Source organism: Oratosquilla oratoria, chromosome 42 (genome assembly GCF_046742065.1).
Source record: "Oratosquilla oratoria isolate Oo_2021 chromosome 42, ASM4674206v1, whole genome shotgun sequence".
NCBI lineage: Eukaryota > Metazoa > Arthropoda > Malacostraca > Stomatopoda > Squillidae > Oratosquilla > Oratosquilla oratoria.
In genome coordinates, this window is record NC_134818.1 from 22,730,835 (window position 1) to 22,745,834 (window position 15,000).

At 43.7% G+C, this 15,000-nt stretch overlaps 1 protein-coding gene across 4 annotated transcripts in view; it reads right to left on the reverse strand.

Annotated features, from left to right (window-relative positions):
* LOC143021430 (uncharacterized) overlaps nt 1-15,000 on the reverse strand; it is a 254,274-nt gene that overhangs the window by 153,486 nt on the left and 85,788 nt on the right. For 2 of the 4 annotated variants that reach the window (XR_012965989.1, XM_076178887.1), the window contains exon 1: nt 1-387. This exon is cut by the window's left edge and continues 709 nt beyond it. The exons of the other annotated variants lie outside the window; for them this stretch is intronic. The gene's annotated coding sequence lies outside the window, so the exon portion shown is untranslated. Of the gene's footprint in view, nt 388-15,000 lie in introns of those variants that run through there. 4 annotated transcript variants of the gene reach the window in all.

Below are 15,000 nucleotides of genomic sequence, written 5' to 3' on the forward strand. Positions count from 1 at the left end.
CTCTGCTTGTGGCCAACTAACCTCCAACCACCATCGACAGCCGTGTGGACACTTCGCGGGCAGAGTCTGCGGACTTCGCCCGGTAAGGGCAAAGTCTGGTAGGCACAGCTCGACCGTGTGGACGCGGCATTATTATTTTTTTGCTATACGTAATTGAAGTTTTAACATTACCATCAATAGGTTCTGCCTCAAATCGAAGTGCTAGATGGGACGAAGAGGCCTGAAACTCTTCAACACGAGGACGTGAAGTTGGATTTGACGGTCTGGATCAAAGAGATTAACTGATCACTTCCAGTTTCATCTAATCTCCAATTCGAGCACACGGTCGTACATTCTGACTTGCGCATACAATCTTATGCCGCTTCGACATGGTCGAGCTGTGCCTGGCAGGCTTTGCCCTTACCGAGCAAAGTCCGCAGACTGCCCGCGAAGGTGTCCACACGGCTGACGATGGTGGTTGGAGGTCAGTTGGCCGCAAGCAGAGGTTGGGAGTGAGTGGTTCATTGCGGTACGATAACCATGGTTCCTGCCATACTTGGAAAGAAGGTAGCACTTTACAGCATTATAATTGCTGCCTGCATTAAGAAGAAAAGCAAGAAATCACGGAGACATGTCTGGTGCCGGGAGTGGTTACAAAGACGTGATTTAATGGGAAGCTCAGTGACAACCCTACGTGAATTGCAGGATGGAAATGCTACAGCACGTTTGTCTCTATTTTTACAATCAAAACACTTCACATTCCATAAACATTCCTGAACTCGGTACAAATCAATCAATGTTACGGTGTCTTGTCAAGACCAGTATACACTAGTACTAGGTGCGGACATGGTGGCAAGGTAACTTCGGTCTGTGCTGAGCGGGTTTGCTAACTTTGGTCCCACCTCAGATCGTGCGTTTAGCAGCGATATCAGCCCTCCATCCACCGCTTGCAAAGGGTGCCGGGAACGGACAGTTTGATGGTTTGCCCGCTGAAATTGCCCGTTGTCGAGCAAAGCCCTCGTGTCGAGCAAAGCCCGGCGGACAGTGCTCGACCATGTGGACGTAGCATTACAATTGTATTGACATACACACGCTCTCACACGCACGCTCACACACACACACGCTCTCACGCACACGCTCTCACACGCACGCTCTCACACACGCACGCTCTCACACACGCACGCTCTCACACACGCATGCTCTCACACACGCACGCTCTCTCTCACACACACACACACACACACACACACACACACACACACACACACACACACACACACACACACACACACACACACACACACACACACACACACACACACACACACACACACACACTCTCTCACACTCTCTCTCACACACACTCTCTCACACACTATCTCACACACACTATCACACACACACTATCACACACACACATACACACACGCGCGCTCACACACACGCTCACACACACACACGCTCACACACACACGCTCACACGCACATGTACATACGCACACACACGCTCACACGCACATGTACATACGCACACACACACACACACACACACACACACACACACACACACACACACACACACACACACACTCTCCCACACACGCACTCTCTCACACACACGCACTCTCTCACACACAGTCTCTCACACACTATCTCACACACACTATCACACACACACACACACGCGCGCGCTCACACACACGCTCACACACACACACGCTCACACACACACGCGTTCACACACACACGCTCACACGCACATGTACATGCATACGCACACACACACACACACACACACACAAACACACACACACTGACACAAACACACAGACACAAACACACTGACACGCACACACACCGACACTCACACACACCGACAACACACACAGAAACGCACAAACGCACGCACACACACACACACACACACACACACACACACACACACACACACACACACACACACACACACACGAGCACGCGCATACCCACCCACACGTACACACACATCTATGGATACTTAAGTGTGAAGACATCTATTTTTTCTCTTATGAGTACGATGGTAGTGGACACTGTTGCTCAATATTCTTATTCATTTTTTTATCGTGTTCTGAAGATAACCGAAGTACGATGCCATGAATCTATGTCATTCTGGCACTTCCCTTCACCCCTTCCGAGAGTGCCAGGGTACTCGTGTCTCTTGTTTCTGTATTGGCACAAGTTCAAGACCTTCTGCTCCGTTTGGTTTGTAATGAAAGAACTTATGGTTTCTGACACGACCTTCACATCACGTTGGCAATAACCGAAAGGACAATATTCTTTTTTTTTTTTTTCAATCCGTTTCTGAGCTGAATAGAGTCGCGTTCGATTGGGGGACCATAAAGTAATTCAGAATTCTGTCAGCAATAACCAGCGCTTCTATCCTCGGGCAAAAGATAGCAATGAAGAGGTGGAGTCAAAGAGGAGATGAAAGGGAGACTTAAGGAAAGATCTTAGGCAACCTATGGTTCCTACAAGTGCAATCTATGTTGACAAGAGTAAATTTACTTTCAACTATAAAGTGAATACTGTATGAAAAATTACCAGACCAAAGAGTTTCCCTTGCAGTAAAATTTATGATAATTGAATAGTGAAAGTACAGGCTCGTTTAGTACTTATAACTGCTGCTGATCTCCGTCTCGGTCTCCGTCTCGGTCTCCGTCTCGGTCTCCGTCTCGGTCTCCGTCTCGGTCTCCGTCTCGGTCTCCGTCTCGGTCTCCGTCTCGGTCTCCGTCTTGGTCTCCGTCTTGGTCTCCGTCTATCAAGAAAACCGACTCCAGCTTTCTCTAAGATTTTTTTTTTTTTTTTCAAAAGGACGGGCAGTGCGACTGCGCCGTGTCCATTGCAAACAGACCGGGTTAACACTACCCCGTCACAGAAACCTAGACCGAGACCAAGACCGAGACTGAGAACTCGATCTCGGTTTTGATCTCGGTCTCGCATTCGGTCTCGGTCTTGATCTCGTTCTCGCATTCGGTCTCGGTCTTGGTCTCTGTGACGAATTAGTCTCAACCCGGTCTGTTTGCAATAGACACGGCGCAGTCGCACGACCAGTCCCTTTGAAAAAAAAAAAAAAACTCGGAGTCGGTTTCTCTTCCCCGATACGGAACCAGCCAAATAATTTTTTTTTTTTTTTTTTTTTTTTTTTTTTCCTAAGAACGTATGTATATATCTGATTTCCTTTCAGAAAAATTAATGGCGAGGCACTGAAGTCACCTCACCTTCTTCAATCCGGGAACGCATTTTTGTGGAATTTTGTTCCATTTAGAAGAAAGCTGGGAGGTGGCGTAGGAGGGGAGGGGGGAGTGGGGGTGTCTGGATTGTCTTTTGAGACTCCTTTTTGTCCAAAATTTGTATGGACTGCATGACCCTAGAAGAAGAAAGGGGTCACCCTCTTGGAGCGTCGCTTTGTTGAAGTTGAAGCGAGACCTGTTTTATCTGATACAACGCAACAATGTCGGAAATCTACGCCACATCTCAAAAGGTGCAATATTTTTCTCGGTTGGCTCTCGTTACCGATTCATTAATTCTTAACAGTCGCTGAAGTCAAGGTGAGAGCTCGGTAATTACAATTATTGATGTTATCTCTATCCCTCCCCCCCCCTCTCTCTCTCTCTCTCTCTCTCCCTGTCTCCCTCACTCTCCCTATCTCCCTCACTCTTTCTCCCTGTCCCTCTCCCTCTCACTCTCACTCTTACTCTCCTTCTCTCTCTCTCTTTCTCTCTTCATCAATATGTCCGTCCCCACAGACCCCCCACCCCTTTTTACCTCAAGATCTCAGAATAAATTTCGTGGATATAACCAATCAGAACCCCTTGTTTGGCCCCACAATTTGCGAGTTTGTTTGTTTTCCCTTACAAGATCGCATTCATGAGTCGCAGGGCGTGATGCGGATCCCAAACTGTTCCACAGTTTTTAGGGTGAAGGGTGGGTGCATGCCTTGGCAATCTACCCCCCTTATATGGTAGAAAAAGTCCTTTTTGTTTGTGTGTGTATATCTAGCCAATAAGCAATTAGCAGCCCTTATCATTTATCAAACAATTTAAATCTGTCAGCGAGATTAGTCATCAATTCTGACTATCGAGTATTATACTATTTGTCTCAATGCTAGTAAGGATAGATGGTGCACGTCCACTTCCTTCCTAAGCTCCACCATGATTTAGGAGAGAGATTTGCAAATGGAAGCCACAGTATCAGGGAGAGGACGTAGCTGATCCGTTCAATCTGGTTGCATACTTTACAGGCTTTGTTCAAGTTGAGACTATATACGATTTTATTCTACCGAGAGGCAGACGTAAGGCCAATTTGCCTCTAACTCGCCCCCCCGGTGGACGGAAGATGACGTCATAAAGGCGAAAGGGTTTCGACCTGCAGTAGACAAACTTCTTATCACTTTTTTTGGTCCTCGCCAGACGAAACTAATCAGGTCCGGGGAGGGGAGGGGGGGGGCGTCCTCTACCCATCAAAGGCACGGTTTTATCTCTCGCTCTAAGACCCTGAGCATTCTGAGGTTCTTGCTAGGGGAGTAGCAAAGAAAAATAAAGAGGAAGAAAGAAAGAACGAGAGGAAGAAAAGCCAGAGGGAGATGGGCAGGAAGAGTTGATAAGACGAATGTCCTTGCACTCCATCCTCCTTGTAGATATGAACGGGACCCAAGCCGTCAGTTTGTGAGAGATGTAACCCATATAGGGGTATATAGGGTACCAGTAATGTGCCAATATCTTTTAAAGTCGACGAAATTGCCTGATGCACTTAGTATGAGATAATTAGACCTTGCGGTTGTTGAATAGTTGGTACACAAAAAGGAAATAATGGCTTCAAGCTGTCAGGACGTAGATTTAAGCTTGAAATAGGTGGAAACTATCTCACCAAATACATAGTAAGTAAATCAAACGAGACTTCCCATAATGATAATGAAACTTAATGCAGTTCGAAGATTTAAGATTAGTTGGATACATACCTCAGCGATATGACGTCATGTCTGCTCATTGATTACTTTTTAGTGTTTATTTGCCTGTTGGTTAAGGTGCCTATTTCATTTTTTTCTTTCTTGTCTATGTTTTGCATTTGATCCCTTATGTTACCATGCTTTGCTATTGTAGTTTATTATGAAACAAGATCAGGCTGCATTGCTTAATATCCAAGAGCAGGGTATACCCAAAGAAGTAGGGGGTTAGAAGAGAAGCAGACTGGAAGATAGATTATATTATATTTTGTCAGAAATAAACAGCTCGTCTATCCTTCGAGACAATATTCCACCGAAGAGGTGGAGTTAAGGAAAAAGGTGAAGTCATAGTTAAGGTGAGATTTAAGGAAGGTAGAAGAACGAAGGTATAGTAGAAATTTAAAGTAATCAGATTTTTTATAGAAATTATCTTCCAATAATAAAATAATGTTGAGTTACCTGGACTGTATAAATGCCGTTCAAGTTCGTAAAGTACTGACTGCATAAAACGTGCAGTCAGCACCATATACTGGGACTCGTAGCATGATAGATAATAGACTATAGAGACAATAGATAAAGAAGCAGCCTTACTCGAAAGCAAAATATTAGAATTATTCTTATTCATTTATGTATTTGTATATTTGTCTATTTACACATTTATTTTCAAGTGCTTGTTTGTTTGTTTTTTGTTTGTTTGTCTATTTTAGTGCCATTAATGTCATGTCAATGGAGGTTAAATATTACATTATTGTATGAAGAGCTGATCAACGGAACACAGTCAATTCAAGTTATCATCTTTCTAATGAATGAATACATATCAAGCTTCGCCTATTAAACTTCTAAACCTAATTATAATTGGAAGGCTATTTACTCAGCAAGGGCTGACATCTGTCCAATTAATGTTATGTATAAGGTCCTACTGACGGCCGAGTAAACTGTCCTCTACAAAGAAGAAAAAAGTCTGATGTCGTTCGTGAACTTGTACCTTGTGTCCTAGGGTAGGGCACGACGAGGACCCAAGACCAACAGAGACAGACAGACAGGCAGACACAGACAAACAGACAGACAAACCTCTTTAAAGTACCAAAGGTTCACCGGCCTTGTGAATGCCAGAAGTTCGTAACATCAAGGGAACCCTTTAGACCCTATGTCTATTACGGGTTCAAACGGTCAAAAGAACTGAATAAGGTCGCCACCCGGTCGGACACCGGGGAAAGAAAATCAAACTAACTTAAGTTAAAGAAATATAATTAAATAAATTATAAGTATGAAAGTTAATACAAGTAAAATGACACGAAAATAATATAACAAAGACACTATTACAATTAAACAAACATGATTTTACATAATACATCTGACTTCTGATCATACATTTGACATTACACAAAAGAATCAAGTTCGAAGATTTTAACGGGATTGAACAGACGTAAGACCGGGTCACAGATCACCAAACAGTCATGAAATATAAGCTAATCCTAAGCCCAATGCTACTCACTCCGCGCTTCACTTATATAGGGCTCTACAAAGCTAAGTCCTAGTAAATCTGGCTTGCTGCTATATCAAGGGAAAAGGGTACTAACCTCAAGGCTGGCATTTTGAATCTGACCCGTGTAGTAGCCAGTAGGTTTAAGCAGGGTCTGGACAATCGTATAGACTCGTTGGATACTACAAGGGGGGCGGGATTTACCTAGCCTGACGAGCCTACATTGTTTAAGCGGGAAATACAAACGAAATATTTTTACGTCACGGCCTGTGACGTAGCAGAGACGCATGCGCGATGGACACTTGAATAATCAACATTACAATAAACAATCAATATTATTATAAACTAATACCATAGTTACATTAATAGATACATACAATACATAATAAAGAAAATACCTTACGGTGACATATTTGGACATAACCAAAGCAGCACAATACGAACACACGTAACATGACATTTCCTCGAAACTATAACAATTACATATTTGGCAAGTATACATCGCAGATGTAACACCTCCCCCACCAAAAGAAAAAAAATTCTTGAAAAGAATTTTTTTCTTTACTTTCGGCAGATATGTGCTATGATCTCGGCAGATATGTGCTATGATCTAGACAGACAGTCTGCTATCACATTATTCCTCCCAGAAATATGTTTTACATCTAGATTATATTCTTGTAAAAATAGACTCCACCTAGTTAAGCGGAGGTTCTTCTCCTTGAACTTCTGAATATATTTTAAGGGATGGTGGTCAGTGAACACAGTTACATTTGCGCCAACAGGGATATATACATCAAAATGTTTCAAAGCCAAAATAATGGATAATAATTCCTTTTCAATTGTGGAATAATTTTTCTGAGCCACATTCAGTTTTCTGCTGAAGTAACTCACAGGATGATCCACAGTGTCTTTAGCTTGTAATAGTACGGCACCAACACCAATGTTGCTGGCGTCACAATACAGAGAAAATGGTTTCGAGAAGTCTGGGGCCTGCAACACTGGAGCTGTACACAAAAGGCTCTTCGCTTGAACAAAAGCGGTGTTGCAAGACTCAGTCCACTGGAACTTGGCTCCTTTCTTTAGCAGGTCGGTTAAAGGAGCTATTAAGGAAGAGAAATTATAGATGAACATTCTATAAAAGGCAATGGTTCCTACAAAACTACGAATCTCCTTTTTGGTCTGAGGTACTGGAATTCTGAGAATGGCTTCCACTTTGGCCTGGGGAGGAGCCAATTCTCCTTGTCCGATCACATAACCAAGATAATGCACCTTGGCCTGAACAAATTCACACTTTGTTAGATTGAGCACCAAATTGGCAGACACTAACTTGTCAAAAAGTAAGGTTAGACGATCCAAATGATCCTGCCAAGTGTCACTATACACTACGACATCATCGAGGTAGGTTACACAACCAGGTATGTCCTCGGTGATTTTATTCATTAACCGTTGGAACGTAGCAGGGGCGTTGGTCATACCAAAGGGCATAACCTTACATTGGTAAGTCTTTCCCAATGCGGCGAAACAGGAGAGACTGGGCACGGGGTGTCATGGGCACTTGCCAATATCCACGGAGCAGATCTAATTTAGTTATGAAATGTGCCCCTCCTACTCTATCTATACACTCTTCTAACCTAGGTAAGGGGTACGAGTCCCTTTTGGTCACTGTATTCACGCGTCGGAAATCGACACAAAACCGCTGAGTACCATCTGCTTTCGGAACTAAGATCACTGGCGAGCTCCACTCACTTTGTGCTAGCGTAATTAAACCGTGGGCCAGCATATAGTCTATTTCCTTTCTGATTATGGCTGCTCGTTGCGGGTTGACACGATACTGTGCCTGCTTAATAGGCTTCGCGTCTCCTACAACATCATGCAGAATTAGGTCAGTTTTTCCAGGAGTATCTCGAAAGACCTCCTGATACTTACTCAATAAGGCAGTTAAGTCCTCCCGTTGTGCGGCCGTGAGGTGGTCCAGCTTATCCACTACCTGGGGCCACCCTCCTGCATTCTCCTTCCACGGCATCTCTAAGGTGGGGGAAATAGTGTCCTCGTCTACTTCATGCATGAGAGAAACCGTACAAACACTCGCGACAGTTTCACCCACCGGGTTCTGCTCCCTTTCTCGATACAACTTTAACATATTTATATGGCATAATTGTTGACTCCGTCTCCGATCTGGAGTGGCAACAATATAGTTTAGTTCCCCTACTCGTTTCACTACCTCATAGGGTCCACTGAACTTTGCCCTTAAGGGGTTACCTTGAAAAGGCAGCAGGGCCAACACACTATCACCGGGATTAAATTCCCGTACTTTGGCCTTTCTGTCATAATGTCGTTTCATTCTTTCCTGAGCACTCATTAAATTTTCTTTGGCCATTTGCCAACACGCGGCCAACTTACCTTTCATGTCCGTCACCGACTTCGACATGTCCTTAAAGGCAGAACTATGCTCTTTCAATAAACATTCTTTCAGGACTTTAAGAGGTCCTCGAACCTCGTGCCCGAAAACTAATGCAAAAGGTGAGAGGCCCAACGATTCGTTGGGTACTTCACGCACTGCAAACAACAGGTATGGTAAGGCTTGGTCCCACCCCGTATCATTTTCTAAGCACCATTTCCTCAACATTGTTTTTAACGTTTGATGGTACCGTTCAAGGGCACCTTGACTCTGAGGATGGTAAGCACTTGACGTCACTTTCGTTATCCCCAGTGCTCCTAAACTCTGCATAACCTCTAGATAAAAACACAGAACCCTGGTCTGTCTGTAACTCGCGAGGTAGTCCCCACTTCGTAAAGAAGCTAATCAGCTCATGCAACACCACTTTGGCGCGCACTTTACGTAGTGGTATCGCCTCGGGGTACCTAGAAAATGTATCCATCAAAGTGAGAATATACTCATGTCCCCTAGCAGTCTTAGGCAACGGTCCCACTATATCCACGATAACCTTAGCAAAAGGTTCCTCTCCTACAGGGATTGGTTTCAAAGGGGCTACAGGTACAGGTTGGTTTGGTTTTCCTACCAACTGACAAGTGTGGCAAGTACGACAGTGCTGTGCCACATCCCTTCTAATTCCTGGCCAATAGAAATGTTGCCAGATACGGTCTAAAGTTTTGCGTACACCCAAATGTCCAGAAAGGGGACTATCATGCCCTAGCTTCAGAACTTCTTTCCGGTAGACCTTCGGCAACATAACTTGCCGTCTCTCGGACCACATTGCATCATCAGTGGGGCAGGTACTTTCCACCCATCGGCGGAATAGTACTCCCTTGTCCAAGTAATACTCCTCTGATAGTTCACTACCACACTCTACCCTTTCATATAGTTCCCGTAAGTCGGGATCGACACTCTGCAAGTCACTGAGACACCTTGTGTCCACCTGTTTCTTTTCCATAAACAAGCGACTCAAGTCATACACATCGGTTTCACTTACTTGTTCCTCCTGGAACAGAGGCTTCAGGTCAAACTCTGCTTCGACCTGGGCTTCCTCACTTGGGAGTTCTTCCTCGGGGTTCATACTGTCCTCACATTCAGGTTTTCCACAGTTTTCCCCACTCGAGACCCTTACTGGTCTCACCTGGTCCTTAGACCACTCCCTTTGTGCTGCCATCGCCCTCGTAACAGCGCAAACCGGAAATAACCCCGGGTGCTGTCTCTCTAGTTGCTCGGTCTCTTCCGAAACAACCGGTACCTCCGAAACTATGGGTGTGGGACACATCTTCCCTCCAACCAAATCATTTCCTAATATAACATCCACACCTACAACTGGTAACTCATCTACCATCCCTACCATAGCCTGTCCCTCGTAGAGAGGCGACTGTAGGTCTATGGATACTAGAGGTACCTTGGCTAGGCCCCCTAGGGAACTTACCGTTACACTCCCTCCAACCACTGGACTTCTCACCAGACTACTCAGTATTAGGGACTGGAGGGCTCCCGAGTCCCGTAGGATGGTGACTCGTTTCATGTCTCCTCCTATGGATATCCAGCCTTGGAATAAAAATGGCTGATATACCTTTAAGTGAGGTTTAAGTTTTCCCTCCAATTCATCTACTTTACCCCCATCCATCTCTGATGGGCTGTTACCTATATAACTCATCAATGCCACGGCTTTGGCTTCACTCTCTCCCTGGGCCTTGCCCTTAGTGGAGGTACTCTCAACCTTATTTGTTAAAGATACGGGCTTGACACCTTCCATCTCTCTTCGTCTCTTCCAACAATCTCTCATTTGGTGGCCTACCCTTCCGCAATAGAAACATGACTTAATCATTGATGACTTACTACAGTCATCTTTCTTGACTTCTATGGATTTGGTAGGTGACCCACCTGATGAGAGCGAGATTCTCTGCCTATTTATTGCGAGGTCTCCTTTTCCCTTGTGAGTAACCGAGAACTTCCCTGCAGGTCTTATCAATTCATACTTATCGGCTAACACTGCGGCCTCCTCCAATTTGGAGACTTCTTTTTCCTGAAGATACAAGGATACCTCTTTAGGGATGGATCTCAGATACTCCTCTACCAGTAGCAGTTCAGCCAGTCTATCGAAATCTTTATTAATCTTGTTAGATCTTAACCACTGGTCCCACAATAAACGCTTTTCTCTACTAAACTCCACGTGCGAGATGTTAGGTTGTTTCCTTAGGTTCCTAAACTTTATCCTATACAACTCGGGAACGAGTTCACATGCCCTAAGGATGGCCGTCTTGACCATGTCATAGTCCTTCGCCTGTGCGTCCTCTAGGGCGCCATACACTCTCAAGGGCTTCCCTCTTAAGTTAGTCCGCAACAGCGCAGGCCAAAACTTCTTTGGCCATGAATAATCTTTAGCCATCCTTTCAAAAATTCTAAAGTACTGGTCCACATTGGATTCATCGAACTCAGGAAGCAACCTCGCATTCTGCACTACATCAAACTCTGGTCTCCCATTCACGGTTTGAGGAATTGGTAGCACTTTTTCATTCTCTTGCAATTCAGATTTAAGTTTAAGACACTCAATTTCTAATCTAGCCCTCTCAGTTTCTTCCCTTCTAGATTGGGCTTCTAATTTAGCTCTCTCAGTTTCTTCCTTTCTAGATTGGGCTTCTAATTTAGCTATTTCTAATTTTAACTGCAACTCGCTTAATCGAGATTCTGTGTGCCGGGATTCACCATCAGCGTCACTACCTTCCCGATCATCTAAATTCGCCGAGCCGGCAGAAGCTTGTTCTGTCGCTCTCTCTTCATCTCTCGCCGGCACACTTTCGTCTCGATCATGCAACATTGCCACCACCATGTGAACTAACTCCCCTTTATTTAACCCGTGGGTCGAACTAGCTTCAAAATAATGCGCTATCAACTTCAATTCCGGTATGGTGAGACCTTGAATTTCCTTATCTGTGGGTTTTCCTTGTACAAATTCATCTATCTCGGTTTCGTTGGTTAACCGCATCTTCCTACCTTAATAAACCTATTATCACTGATCCACGTCGAACGTCTTTCCAATTTACCGTTAAATCCTGGCAATGAGGCGCCAATTAATGTTACAAACCTCTCTAAAGTACCAAAGGTTCACCGGCCTTGTGAATGCCAGAAGTTCGTAACATCAAGGGAACCCTTTAGACCCTATGTCTATTACGGGTTCAAACGGTCAAAAGAACTGAATAAGGTCGCCACCCGGTCGGACACCGGGGAAAGAAAATCAAACTAACTTAAGTTAAAGAAATATAATTAAATAAATTATAAGTATGAAAGTTAATACAAGTAAAATGACACGAAAATAATATAACAAAGACACTATTACAATTAAACAAACATGATTTTACATAATACATCTGACTTCTGATCATACATTTGACATTACACAAAAGAATCAAGTTCGAAGGTTTTAACGGGGTTGAACAGACGTAAGACCGGGTCACAGATCACCAAACAGTCATGAAATATAAGCTAATCCTAAGCCCAATGCTACTCACTCCGCGCTTCACTTATATAGGGCTCTACAAAGCTAAGTCCTAGTAAATCTGGCTTGCTGCTATATCAAGGGAAAAGGGTACTAACCTCAAGGCTGGCATTTTGAATCTGACCCGTGTAGTAGCCAGTAGGTTTAAGCAGGGTCTGGACAATCGTATAGACTCGTTGGATACTACAAGGGGGGCGGGATTTACCTAGCCTGACGAGCCTACATTGTTTAAGCGGGAAATACAAACGAAATATTTTTACGTCACGGCCTGTGACGTAGCAGAGACGCATGCGCGATGGACACTTGAATAATCAACATTACAATAAACAATCAATATTATTATAAACTAATACCATAGTTACATTAATAGATACATACAATACATAATAAAGAAAATACCTTACGGTGACATATTTGGACATAACCAAAGCAGCACAATACGAACACACGTAACATGACATTTCCTCGAAACTATAACAATTACATATTTGGCAAGTATACATCGCAGATGTAACAACAGACACAGAGAGACAGAGACAGAGACAGGCAGAAACAGACAGAAATAGAGAAACCGACAGAAGCAGGCACAGGCAAAGACAGACAGACAGACAGACAGACAGATAGACAGAGAGACAAGAGATAGACAAAGACAGAGATAGACAGAACGACAGAGATAGACAGAAAGACAGAGACAAAAAGACAGACACAGAGACAGAGACAGAAAGAGACAGAGACAAAGGCAGAGAGATAGAGAGATAGGCGCAGATATAAACAGAGATAGAGATAGAGACAGACGGTGATAGACAGAGGCAGAGAGACAGACAGATTAAGACAGACAGATTGAGACACAGACAGGCAGACAGACAGACACAGAGATACAGAGGGACAGAGAAAGATATAGAGACAAAAAAGAGAATGAGGGGGAGAGAGAGGCAGAGGCAGAGAGAAAGAGAAACATGGACAGAGAGACAGAGATATAAAGAGAGAAACAGAGACAGAGATATACAGAGAGATACAGAAACAGATATACAGAGAGATATAGAGACAGAGATATACAGAGAGATACAGAGACAGAGAGAGACATAGAGACAAGAAGAGAGAGACAGAGAGTCAGAGAGAGGGGAGAAAGACAAGGAGACTGAAAAGTTAATTCGGAAGGTCCATGGCCAACCCTCGACATTTTGATCCTACGAAGTGGGTGAGGAAGGAGAACTACCCTCCACGGATGGCTGGATGGCTGGCTGGCTGGCTGGCTGGATAGATGGATGGTCGAAGACCACGAGAACACAGCCATATATATACAGAGCAAGAGGTCCTCCTGCCAGGCCGCCGACGCTGCCATCCTCGGCAGTCGGGACGGGCGGGACCGCGCGTGGCCATGGACACAATCATAAACGTATGTATGTATGTATGTTTGTGTGTGTGTGTGTGTGTGTGTGTGTGTGTGTGTGTGTGTGTGTGTGTGTGTGTGTGTGTGTGTGTGTGTGTGTGTGTGTGTGTGTGTGTGTGTGTGTGTGTGTGTGTGTGTATGTGTGTATGTGTGTATGTATGTATGTGTGTATGTATGTGTGTGTGTGTGGGTGTATGTATGTGTGTATGTATGTATGTATTTTATGTATGTATTTTATGTATGCATGCATGTATGCATGTATCTATATGCACTCATACATGCACACACATACACAGACACATATAAACATATACATATAAACACATATAAACATACACACACGTGTGGACACACAAACACACACACACACACACACACACACACACACACACACACACACACACACACACACACACACACACACACATTAAAAGAGCAAAGAGAAAGAGTTGATACGACAGTTATCGTTAGAATTATTAAAAAGGAATTAAAAAATGACAAAGAGACTGCTAGTATAAGATGAAAGAACATCAAGAGGACATACCAAAAATGACTAAAGGAGACTGTATGCGTTCTGAATAGAAGGGGACATATCAGGTGGGAACATGGATGAATTTAAATCAAAATTGAATGTATGAAAATAAGTTGGATAGTTTTCCTCTCTGCTTACTGAGTTTGTCTCACCACAAACAACTTTGACGTCTTGACTCTTCCGGATTTCGGACACGAACGTCCAATCTCGATTAAGGAAATTTGAGAAAACAATAATGTATATAAAATTGTATTACCGGCTGCCATGTCATTTAAATTCAACTTTTATGAGAGAAAACCTACCTATGTATACATACATGGTATATGAGAGAAATTCGCTAGTGACAGCGACATTAATCTGATCATTTTTATGACCATCGCGTGTAGGATTCGAACCTACTGCTTCAGCCACCCGTAAGATAACCTTCACAATGCCTTTATCCACTCGGCCACAGAGACTGGAAAAAACCCAGAATCTATATGATTCGAGGATAGGTAAGATCACTAATCTAATCACTAACAGGAACTGGGGTCGCAAATTAGTGATCTTCCCTATCCTCGGGAATCAGATAGATTACGGGTTACAAGACTTTTGTAAGCTCTGCAGCCGAGTGAATAAAGGCATTGTGAAGGTTATCTTATGGGTGGCTGTCATAAAAATCATATATATATATATATATATATATATATATATATATAT